Below are 12,572 nucleotides of genomic sequence, written 5' to 3'. Positions count from 1 at the left end.
TTTTTTTATGCTTTATAGGTTTTCTATGACCTCATGCTAAATGGCAAGTTAAGGAAAGATTGCTACTTTTGTATTAAGACATTTACCTTGTTAATTTTTTTCCATTCTTTTATGTTGACTGCACTTTCGCTTCATCTTAAAGTGAATTTTGAATTACCTTGACATGACGAGACTTTGCTTCTTCAAATATTCAGCTAATTTAGTAACACTTCCTCAGTTTTAGAGTTTTTGTATGTGCAAGACCATGATCTGGGCATATTTTAAACTGAAATTAAGCAAAAACTCAACTGTTGTGATGAGATTCTGACAAGGGTTTCTTTCTTTCCGTATGCTTTGACCTTACTGTTCATAGGGCGCAAAAGCAACTTTTAAAGTAAAGCTCGAAGCATTCTAACAGTGCAGCATTGTTTTTTGGGTTTTTTTTTTTTTTTTTTTAAATCATTCATTGAATTCCAAGGGCCTTTTTTATTGTTAATCACAATATGGCAATAATAAGACATCTTGGCACATTCTAACTGCAGTAACTGAGACATTATATTTGTTCTGCGGTGGCAGTTGGACTAAGTGACGGTGGTCATTGGTCATCCCTTCCACGTAATACCATTTCAGCAGAACCATCATAGGTATACTATTGCACTTTATATTTTTTTGCCATTATATGTCAAAACACACTTACCATCTAATTCAGTTTAAGACTGTACATCAGGCACAAATATCAAAGTCCAAACTGGCTAAAATGTTTCCCCAAATTTGACTCTACCTGTGATAGATGCAGAACCAGTGAAGCAACATTGTTACACATGTTTTTGTTCTGCTCCAGTCTTGAACATTAGTGTAGGAGTATTTTTCAAGTTTTTACTACTGTACTAGGAGTTAGGATCACCCTTGACCCTTTTACCGCATTATTTGGCATCGATCCTGGAAGGCCACAGCTACCTGCAGGTGGACACAAGGGGGTTGCCTTCAGTACTCTTTTGGCACACTGCCTTATTCTTACTAGGCAGAAGGAACCTGCCCCACCTTCTGTTGGAGAAGTGATCTCCAACCTTAAACTCGAAAAAAATCTGATAAACATTAAGTGGATCTGAACCGAAGTTTCATAAAGTGTGGAAATCTTTTTTAACCTTTTTTGACAATCCTACGACGCATGTACAAGGCCCTTAAGAAGTTAAGGTGTATACGTGTATGTAATACTCTGATATGTCATTTTATTTCTATCTACAGTGCCATATTGTATATGCATACAGATCTGGTGACAGCAAGGGATTTGAAAGGGTTAAGTGGGTTTTGTTTGAATTTTTCTTTATTTTATGTGTGAATACCTGTGTGTATTCTGTATTTTGAAATTCAATAAACATATCTAAACAGGAAAACACACTTACCATATTGTAATTCAAGTGGTCTGAGCTAGTGATGGGTCGTGCTCCGAGAGTCGATGTTTTGTAATGAATCAGAAAAGCCGGCTCCCCAATTTTTTCCCCCTTTCACTGCTCAGTCAATCTCAATCAATCAATCAAATTTTATTTATATAGCGCCAAATCGTAACAAAAGTTATCTCATGACACTTTACATATAGAGCCTAATGCTGTGGTCCAGGCTGGTTTTTGAGCCCATACGTCTCGACTTCAAACCGTGACTCACAACTTTTGTAACGTTCCAGGCAAGTCACGCCAAACTGCCTTAGCCCAAGGAATTGTGGTAGCTAGATGTAAACAAACCAGCATGGTGGACCCTACATTCTGCTCATTTACAATCATTTCTATCACCAAAGGTGTTTGCTCTTTGCTTACTTGAGGGAAACAGAGGAGGAAAAACAGCAAGAGAAGCTGTTATACCTTTAATGTTATGTTATTTGTAAATTTGGATACATATTTGATATTAATTTATTCTTGCATTCATTGGACTGAAAACTAGCTAACGCTACAGTAGCTGCTGACTATGCAGAACATTTGCAGATAAATAATGTTAGAGCAATACCATCCATCCATCCATCATCTTCCGCTTTTTCCGGGGCCGGGTCACGGGGGTAACAGTCTAAGCAGGGATGCCCAGACTTCCCTCTCCCCACACACCTTCTCCAGCTCTTCTGGGGGGACCCTGAGGTGTTCCCAGGCCAGCCGAGAGACATAGTCTCTCCAGCGTGTCCTAGGTATATCCCGAGGTCTCCTCCCAGCGGGACATGCCCGGAACACCTCCCCAGGGAGGCGTCCAGGAGGCATCTGAAACAGATGCCTGAGCCACCTCAGCTTGCCCCTCTGGATGTGGAGGAGCAGTGGTTCTACTCGGAGCTCCTCCCTGGTGGCTGAGCTCCTCACCCTATCCCTAAGGGTGCGCCCAGCCACCCTACAGAAGAAACTCATTTCGACTGCTTGTATCCGGGATCTTGTCCTTTCGGTCATGACCCAAAGCTCATAACCATAGGTGAGGGTAGGAACGTAGATTGACCGGTAAATCGAGAGCTTCGCCTTTCGGCTCAGCTTCTTCTTCACCACAACAGACTGATACAGTGACTGCATCACTGCAGAGGCTGCACCGATCCGTCTGTCAATCTCGTGCTCCATCCTTCCCTCACTCATGAACACGACCCTAAGATACCTAAACTTCTCCACTTGAGGCAAGGGTTCCCCACTGACCTGGAGAGGGCAAACCACCTTTTTCCGGTCAAGAACCATGAGCAATACCTTGTTTTAATAAACAATCTGCATAAACACCGCATTCATGGGGGCTACCGTTGCTACATGACGTCAGAACTCATAACTGGGAGTGCATCGATCTAGGTTGAGTTCACGGATGGGAAGTCACAGGTTTGACTGCCATTCCAGTACATTTTCACCGGTAGAAGGTTGAAAATACACGAGTTATGAGTTGCCTGGAACGCAGCATAACCTTCTAACCCTAACCCTGACCCAGACTCTCAAGCCAATTTACAGAAACCCAACAGAATCCTCTAGGAGCAAACACTCAGCTCTCTCACTCTCAGTGGCTTAGCGCTGCTCACTGGAGAACTTTGTTTTGATTGGTTGCATGTCCATATCCTCAAATGTGGCAGCCATGTAGCCAATTACATGTGAGGATATGGATCATTATGTTACGTGAAAGCAGAGAGGGGGACAGACGCTCCACCGTGGTGCTGACTAAGTGAGACAGTGGTGAGGAGGAGAGTCCAGGTGAGTTGCAAAAACTGGTAATAAATATAAGTGACGTGTGTGCAGTTTAAAGACATTGGAAATAACAGAGCAATGTGTCACAAGAACCCCACTTTGGGAACCCCTGATTTAGCTGATTGACTCAAAATCACGATCAGCCCCATAAGACCGATACTTTCCAGGCTGATGCTTTACCAACAGACTCTAATGCTACCAGGCAGACACTAATCTGCATGTTGTAATACACTAACAGGGTTTGATGTGTTTGTACATTTGAATGCATGAATGCTTATACAATGTTACTACAAATACATATACATGAATGCATTTGTCTGCACTGATGTAGACTCTATATGTGAGTGTGTACCTGGAGGTGAAAGAGTGCAGACATGCAAATCTGAACATCTGTGCATCTCCACATGCAGTGCACATCTGCATAGCTGTTCACAGGCTGAACACTGATGTCTGTGCGTGTCACTCCTAATGAGATTTCCCAGGTTGGAAAACATCTGAGATCCTTCTGGAAGTAGTTGGGATCACACAGAATAGAAATATGAGTATGTCAAACTGTGTCGCACCGTTCTGTGTGAACACCTACTCACAGGTACCAGTCTGCAGCCTTTGAAAGTGACACGAGCTACAGAACATAGCTGCCAAGCAAACACATGTGAGGCGTTGCTATGCTACCATACAACAAGAATGATAAAGTTCAACTTCACAGGACTCTGCAACCTTGTTAGACATTTTTTAGACACTGAGAAAACTGGGAAATAGTGAAACAGCAACGTATTAAAAGTGTTAATTTTTCTTATTGGTTTAACGCTGGCACAGACTATTTAACCCTTTCATGCATGAATTATAAGAATTTTTATCGAGATTTTTTTCTTGGGTGTTTTTGTTCCTCCTTAGGCATGAAAAAAACAATGCAATTGAGGTTTTTTTCATGGATTTACAAAAATGTCCACTCAGCTCCACCATGCATTTTATTCTTGAAGCACAGAAACATGTGTTTAAAACCCAATATCAGAAAGTGATATGAAAACAATGAAATAAAAACATTTTTAATGCTGCTACTCTGATGTTTTCTCACATTTTAGCATACTCTAATACTAGTTACGACTCACTTGATTGATTGATTTGATTGATTGATGTATTTCTTTTGAATATGAATGTCAAAACAGAAGAAAATAAATAAACAAACGCTTAAACATAAGACATAAGACGTATAATACATATTCGAAAAGGAGTGAGAAGAAGCATAACTTATAAAATCCCACCCCTTCTTTGTAAATAATTAATAACAGTAATAATCTTCCTAGTTCATGGAGATAATATACAAAAAAAAAAGTTAAAAAAAAAACCCAAAAAACCGTTAATTACAGTCTAACAATAACAACTGATTTACACTCAAACATGTTACTGCAGATCAGGTTTATCAAGAACAGCAAAGTTACTGTAATGGTATGAATGTCAGTGTATTGGATGGTGCATAAGTGTCCACTGTGTCAGCTGATTATACAACTAAAACAACAAAACCCATGAATATACAAGAGAACAGCTGTAGAATAAGTGTCCACTGGAGTGAACACTACGCATGAAGGGTTAACCTGGGGGGGGGGGGGCGGGACGGAATATAAGCATGAAGTTAAACTGTCAGTGATCGAACTTGAAAAGAACTAACCATCTGGTCAAAAAGACAGCCTTTGTTGGATTTATTTATGTAGTTACAGTTGGAAAAACAATCCCATAACTTGAATATGACAAAATAACACAGCTTTCTAGCTACTAAATAACCTAAGCTGAACAGAAAAACCTTTGTGTTACTTTGTGTTTATTAATTCAACAGACACAAACACTCCATTCAGACGCTTTAAGTATAATCACTACAAAAGCTTTAATAATTCTCTGTGTGTTAAAAGTGGAAGGGGGTGACGGTCCAAAGTTGCATAGGCAAGACATTTTTGCAGTAATACATTTTACATCACCTGGAATCAGCAAGTGGAGCTCCAACAAAGAAAGTATCCCATCCTCTCTTTTTGTGACCCAATTCATTGAATTAACTCCCTCAGGTGATTAAAAAAAGGAGCGTTCTGTGGAAACCCTCAAATCCAAAATCTATTCTCATAGTTACATTGCAGACAGAGCAGCGTCCAGCGCTGTAACAGTACTGTCCGTCTCGCTGTCTGAGCTGAGACAGCAGGAAGCTGCTGTCGGCAGCCCCATCTCACCGTCCACACACTCTGTCTGCAGTTTGTGTGAGTGTGGATGTGTCTCAGTGTGTCTGCTCAGTCATGACTAGTGGAAGGAACGATGTGTGAGCACTGGTGTTTCTGTGTGTTCGCCTATACTGCCTATTATTAAACTGAAGTATTGGAGAGGCAGGTTTGAACATGTATTTAGGACATGTTTCAATGCATTTTCAATAACATATCTATGAAGACCTGTGCCCATTTTATTTATTGACGCATGTACTTACATTATATATGTTTCCAACATTTATGGAATTTGAAGGAATCCATAACATCTTTTGCCATGTACTATGTTAACATTTAAGCTTAACTTTAATTTGCACTAGCGCTGTCAAATGATTACATTTTTTAATCAGATTAATCACAGGGATGCTGTGGATTAATTTCAATTAATCACGATTAAATATCATTAATTTTTAATCTCTATTAATTATGTTTCATTTTGCATGGGTAAACAGACTAAAGAAAGAAATGAATATATATGCTCTTAAAGTGTCACTAGCTAAGTGACATGTTAGCCCAAGTGCTAGCAGAACCCTGGACTAACATATGCTTGGTGTTCATGTGGTATCTGAAGCTGGAAGTGCTTCCGTGAAAAGAAAATTTCTTCCTGCAGAGTGTGAATAACACTTTATTTTGGTCGACTGTTCTGTTTTGGGTTTTTTTGTCCTCATATTTCCATCCAGAGGACCAACGTACTGTTTAGCATCTTCCATCTTTATGGGTTGGTTCTGCTGCCTGTCAGTACCAAATCGACTGCCCATTTACACATGCGCGACACTAACTCTACTAAGGCAAACTGCCCGAAATCAATCAATCAATCAATCAAATTTTATTTATATAATGCCAAATCATAACAAAAGTTTTCTCATGACACTTTAAATATAGAGTCGGTCAAAACCAAACTCTCAAGTCAATTAACAGAAACCCAACAGAAATGTGTTGCCATAGACATTCAGAGTCATTCTGCACTGCAGATGGGTTAACTGTGCTAAAAGTCGTGTTATTTTTATAATTACGTATCCCTCCACCACCAGGTCACACAAATTTTTTCGGGTAATCTCATGATGCTGTTAGTGTGGCCCCTGATCTAATATATCACTTATGTCTTTTCTTAATTCAGTGAACACTTCAGCCTGTTTACTGGTCAACACATTCAGACATTCAATTATTTGCTAAAAATGTTTCCACTGTACTTTTCTGCATCCAGGAGTGAAACTAATCACTAGTATTCTTGGAACGCCATGAGTTTGACATTCAACACATAGAGCAAACTTTTGGACATAAGCATTGATAAGCCAGTGGTAAGTAACAACACTGCACCTCTGACATGTCACATTCAAATTCCAAGTTAGCAGCACACTACAAATTTGACTTTTCCATTTTTTTTCCCCTCAGCAGTGTAACTATAACAACTAAATCAGGTTCTCTTTGCCTCTTAATCCACCCCTTGTGACTTGTCTTGCTGCATGTCCTTCTATGCAGTGCCTAAATAGAAACCGACCAATTACCAAGAGCAGCTTGACATGGGACCGTGTCATCCTGTCGGGACGAACAACCACCCCCTTCCTTCCCAGCAATGAGACAACTGCTACAACAGGAGACAAATCAATGAGTGCAGGTCAATTTTCCACCAGAAAAGTCCTTGTGTGTGATGAGGGGCTGTCTAGGAGACCAGATGAATGGGCTTTGAGAGGCCTGTTGAATTTCTCAATCTCTTAAAGTACAATACAACTTAGTGCCTTCTTGCCAAAGCCTTCAATATATTTTGATGCTCTTCTATCCCTTCTCACTCTCCTGGCAAGTGGCTTTGTGCAGAAATACAGCAGAGAAGGAGGGGGAGAAGTGGCAATCAGGAGAAAGTCCCCAGGAGAGACGGCGGCATGTGTGAAGGGATTTGTAGGTCAGAGAGAGTGAAAGAGTGCAAGAGGTGGTGGACTGAAGGAAGAATACCGACAAATATCTAGAGAGAGAATTATTTGTGCATCCTGGGAGGGGTGGGGGAGTAACAGGGGGGATGAGACAGATGGAGGGTCTGGCAGTGTAATCAATGCACTAGCAGTAGTGGTTAAAAGTTGATCATTCACCCCGCTGCACTCTCCTCACAGCTGATAGACCGGGCTGTGAAAAGCCTGGAAAACACACAGACAAACTGCAGCCTTTTTCTGATTCCGCATTGCTTCTCTAAACACCACACACTCTTTTACTGAAATGTATTTGTAGCATGGAAAATAGGCGCGAGCTACAGATCTGGCATCCAGTAAAGTCCCTATATCAAAGCCCTCTGGCAGCAATAACACATAGCAAATCCAGATGGCCTTTTATATAATAAAAACACATAGCAGTTGCGGCCAATCAAACTAAATCAGGCTTTCTCGCGTCTGCAGGAGTTACAGCGTTTAACACGTCGGCAGGAGTTACAGTGATAATGGTAAGTTGGCTTTAACGCAGAGGCGGTTAGAGCCAATTTAAGCAGCAACCCACAACAGGTAATTTTTAGAAAATGTATCACGGCATAGGCTCCTATCAGGCAGCGGCTCAGGCACCCACTACCAATTGGGAGCACCCACAGGGAAATTATAAATGTGGGGCGAGCAAATAATGAGGATACTATTGTTGACCAAGAAAGATGAATAAAAACGCAAGAATAATGTGGAAGCTTATTTCAGATAAATGCATGTGCATATTACATTTATAATGATTTTAACTAAACTGAACTGTCTGCATTCAACTACTACAGCAGCTACAAATGTTTAAATAGGCTCAAATATGTTAAATTACAAAGTCAAAGTCAGCTTCATTGTCAGGTTTGCCATAAGTGCATTGGGTCCAGAAAACTGAAATGACAAAAATATAAGACCCCATGGTGCAAAATGAACATAGTAGAAATAATTGAATATGTTTATGTTTATGCATTTGGGAGACGCTTTTTTCTGAAGCGACTTACAGGGAAAAACCAATCAAATCACTCAATCAAACAAATTTTTATTTATATAGCGCCAGATCGCAACAAAAAAGTTATCTCATGACACTTTATATATAGAGTTGGTCAAAACCAGACTCTAAGCCAATTTACAGAAACCCAACAGAATCCTCCAGGAGCAAACACTTGTGACTGGTGACAGTGGCGAGGAAAAACTTCCCTTTAACAGCAGAAACCTCGAGTAGACCCAGACTCCTGGAGGACGGCCGTCTGCCTTGACCAGTTGGGGTTAAAGAGAGAGAGTAAAGAAAGAGAGAGCGATAGAGATAGAGACTGGGGGAGTAGGGGGAGACGCATGGAGGCAGTTGAGGATAAGTGAGTGATGATGATGAAGGCAGGAGAGAGGCAGGACTACCGCAGCAGGTCCAGAGATAATCCTGGGAAATTTTGTGATAATCCTGGGAAAAACTTTATTAAAATATTCAAAATGGAATGTTGGACAGTGCTAGTTAAGGAGGTGAATAAAATTGAATAAAATAGAATATGTATATATTCTTGTGGAAAATACAATTTTTCCTTACCTGCATATTTCTAACGAAAGCTTGATTTATATCACAATTTTAACCTTTTATTGGGCAAGTGACTATTTTTGGTCATTTCCACATACATTACAAGACATTGACAGCAATAGTTACAGGGAGGACAGTGAGGCAACAATCTCAAGCCACTTTTACACAGAGATCCTGGAAAAAAGGTGAGATGATGATCCCACCTATTTTCCACCATTGACCCATTTCCTCAGCCAAGCCAAAGGAGTAACAGAGGTGAGACAGGCGTGACTTTGACACAGTGGACCTGCGTTCCAGAATCAAAGGGGTGGTGATGCAGCACAGCGTATAGTGTGATGTATAATTTACGCGTCGGAAATACCCTGAACATAGCTGTGCTGCTAACCTCTCCAGAGTCATGCTAGGAGTCTTTCACCGTTCCACAAATGTTAGCATTGATAAAGTCCTCCGCCGGAAGCGTCTCCCCAGTTCGACATCTTTCTGGTCGCGTTGATATGTTTTTTTTTACTGTACATGGCCTATGCTCATTTTTAAATCCCCTCGGCGCAGGGGTCGCACACGCAATATGTCATCAAAATGTCACACTTTGGTTGCAGAACAAGAGTGTTCCTTTTACCTAGTGTTCCAGAATCATGATTCTACCTTTATCACAGGGCTTCAGGCTTGAACTCTGCATGAACAGTGAGTGTACCTGCTTTGTTAGGTACCATGAAGTAATGGTACTAATGTAAGGAATGATGTTCAAAGGGATAATGTGGATGTGGACAGGGGTCTGGATCAGGACTTTTGTTGTTACAATGGGGTTTTTTTTTGGGGGGGGGGGTTTGTACATAATAAAACATTTGGAAAAATTCACAAAAGTAATTAAGTCTTGTTATGTCCTCCAGTAACACAAGTTTGAAATTAGATTTAGATATTTCGAATATTTCAATTCAAGTTGTAAAGCTCTTCATGGAAACAGGTCGAAAACAGATTAAATCTAAGTGGTTTTTAAACTTTTTTTCCAAGGGCAAGAAATGTATGTCAGGAAATGAAAATACAAGTAAAAAGAAATAGGTAAAACAACCAAAAGGACAGGAAAGAAACAAGTACATCAAGTTAAATAAAAGCAGGGGTTTAACAAATGTACAGGGGTTGGACAAAATAATGGAAACACCTTAAAAAATCAACAAAATATAATTTAATATGGTGTAGGTCCGCCTTTTGCGGCAATTACAGCCTCAATTCTCTGAGGTATTGATTCATACAACTTGTGAATTGTTTCCAAAGGAATTTTAAGCCATTCTTCAGTTAGAATACCCTCCAACTCTTTTAGAGACGATGGCGGTGGAAATCGACGTCTTATTTGAATCTCTAAAACTGACCATAAATGCTCAATAATGTTGAGGTCTGGGGACTGTGCCGGCCATACGAGATGCTCAACTTCATTAGAATGTTCCTCATGCCATTCTTTAACAATTCTAGCTGTATGGATTGGGGCATTGTCATCTTGAGGTGAAGGTGTTTCCATTATTTTGTCCAACCCCTGTATGATTTAACAGATTTTAGTGACTCAGCCCACTTAATTTCCTGGAGCAGATTGTTCCAGAGCATCAGGGGGGAGGAGTTCTATTGTCAGAAGGCCCGTTAGTCAGAAAAGGGTTAGGGTTACATTTATTAACTAAATCCAAACTAATTTTCTGACTAAAGGGCCTTCTGACAATAAGGTGGGCACCCTTCAGGGCCGTCCCCTCATTTCAACTAAGTATGTGCAACCCATAACAGACCTTTGCCTGAGCATCAAAAAAGATGCACTGGCATATAAACAAACTGAACAGAAGGAGTGAAAAGGTATGAGATGTAGCTGGGAGAGTGGCCAAAAGTAATCAGTAAAATGTTAAAATGTATTCTAAAGCATTCTGAGGGTTAAAGGTGCTGAAGGAGGAGGACTGTGTGCCTTCATTCTAATCAAAAGCCTGGCAGCTGATGTTTGTACAGTTTGGAGTCGATCGATGCGTTTTTGACTCAGGCAAATAAAAAAAGCTTTTGTAATAGCCAGACAAGATGAGATCAAAGTGGGTAAAAGGGTCACAGTAAAAGTCCAAATAAATCATATTTTTGATACACAGTGATTCACAGTCTGTCCATCAGATGGTTCTATCACATAAATACAATGGGAATGGTTGAACAGAATGTCAACAACCATTCAATAAGCTACAGGGATGGATTGAAATGATTTAGGCGGCCAAAGGTCAAAGGTCAAGGTCTCTGTAACCTCATATATATCTAGTTTTATGAAGGCAATAACTGTCTATCAAAGTCAAAAAAGGCTCTGTCAGAATTCACTTACATGAAGTTATGCATTCAGATTTTGCTAGAAGAATGTTCCATTGAATTTCCAAGGATTCTCCTATGGCTCTTTTGCAGCCTTCTGCAGTCATCTGGACTGCTACACTACCCATAATCCTGTGTACAAAAAATGCCAGGAAATGAAAAGACTGATCGCAACTGCAAATAAATCCTTGACAAAGAAGAAGAGCCAGGCACTGGTGCAAAAATATTTTTAAATACAACTAGAAAAGCACTCAGAGAGCGCAGACCTCCAAGGTAGATCAGTCACCCCACCCATACACACATACGCACACACACACCCACCCCATCACCACCAAAATGTAATCATTTGTTCCTTGTGCCAGTATCAACATTTCCTGAAAACTTCCTGAAAATCCATCCATAACTTTTAGAGTTATCATGCTAACAGACAAACAAACAAACAGACAAACCCAGACGAAAACATAACCTCTACTGTACACTTGGCGGGGGTAATTAGGCAATACAAGATATGTTTATTTATTCTTTAGGGTTGACAAATGATGGATACACCGAGTGTTTCCATCACTGCTTATCGGAGCTGGAGGTGATAAATGTCCAGGACTATCCATGAGTTATTTGACCTGGGAATAAATGCTGACTTGTGGATTATACACTTTCACACTGAAGGCAGAAGACCGATGTTAGTGGCTCTTTTGTCCAGTATAAATGTGGTATTAGCAAGTGCATTCAGTTGAGTCGGATGGATAAAAATCCTTTTCATATTCCATAACCTTTAAGCAATGACATCAGGCGGCACTCTCATGTTTTCTGGTGACAACCATTATCGGAATTAATGTTAGACCAATAACAAAAGGACAAAATATGAAGTTAGGCCTACGATCCTGTTGTGTAAATTGCTGTTGTGACCCAACTCAAGAAGAATGTAAGTGTCCAAATGAGCAAACAAAAGAGCTCTTAAACTCTGTGGTCCCATCATGGGATGTCTGGTAGCCTATGCATCAGATTGTAATCAGTAGTCTACAGTATATGGTCAACATTAAAGGCAGGATGGAATTTGCTGTGGAAGACTTGGTCAAGGAAATGTTCAGTTTCTAGAAATGATGATTATGATAGATAGATAAGATAGATAGATAGATAGATAGATAGATAGATAGATAGATAGATAGATAGATAGATAGATAGATAGATAGATAGATAGATTAACTTTATTAATTCCCAAGGGGAAATTCAAAATACGGTCACCGCTCCACAGAAACAGTCGCAACCACAGCAACAATAAATAAATAAATGTATATATAGCTAAGAATAAGTTACATTAAAAAGAAAAGTAGAATTAAAAGACAAAATGTGTATTCTATCTATCATATAAAAA

The sequence above is a fragment of the Sphaeramia orbicularis genome, chromosome 10 (assembly GCF_902148855.1).
Source record: "Sphaeramia orbicularis chromosome 10, fSphaOr1.1, whole genome shotgun sequence".
NCBI classification, from domain to species: domain Eukaryota; kingdom Metazoa; phylum Chordata; class Actinopteri; order Kurtiformes; family Apogonidae; genus Sphaeramia; species Sphaeramia orbicularis.
The sequence above is the reverse complement of the archived record's forward strand: the minus strand, read 5'-3'. Positions refer to the sequence as shown.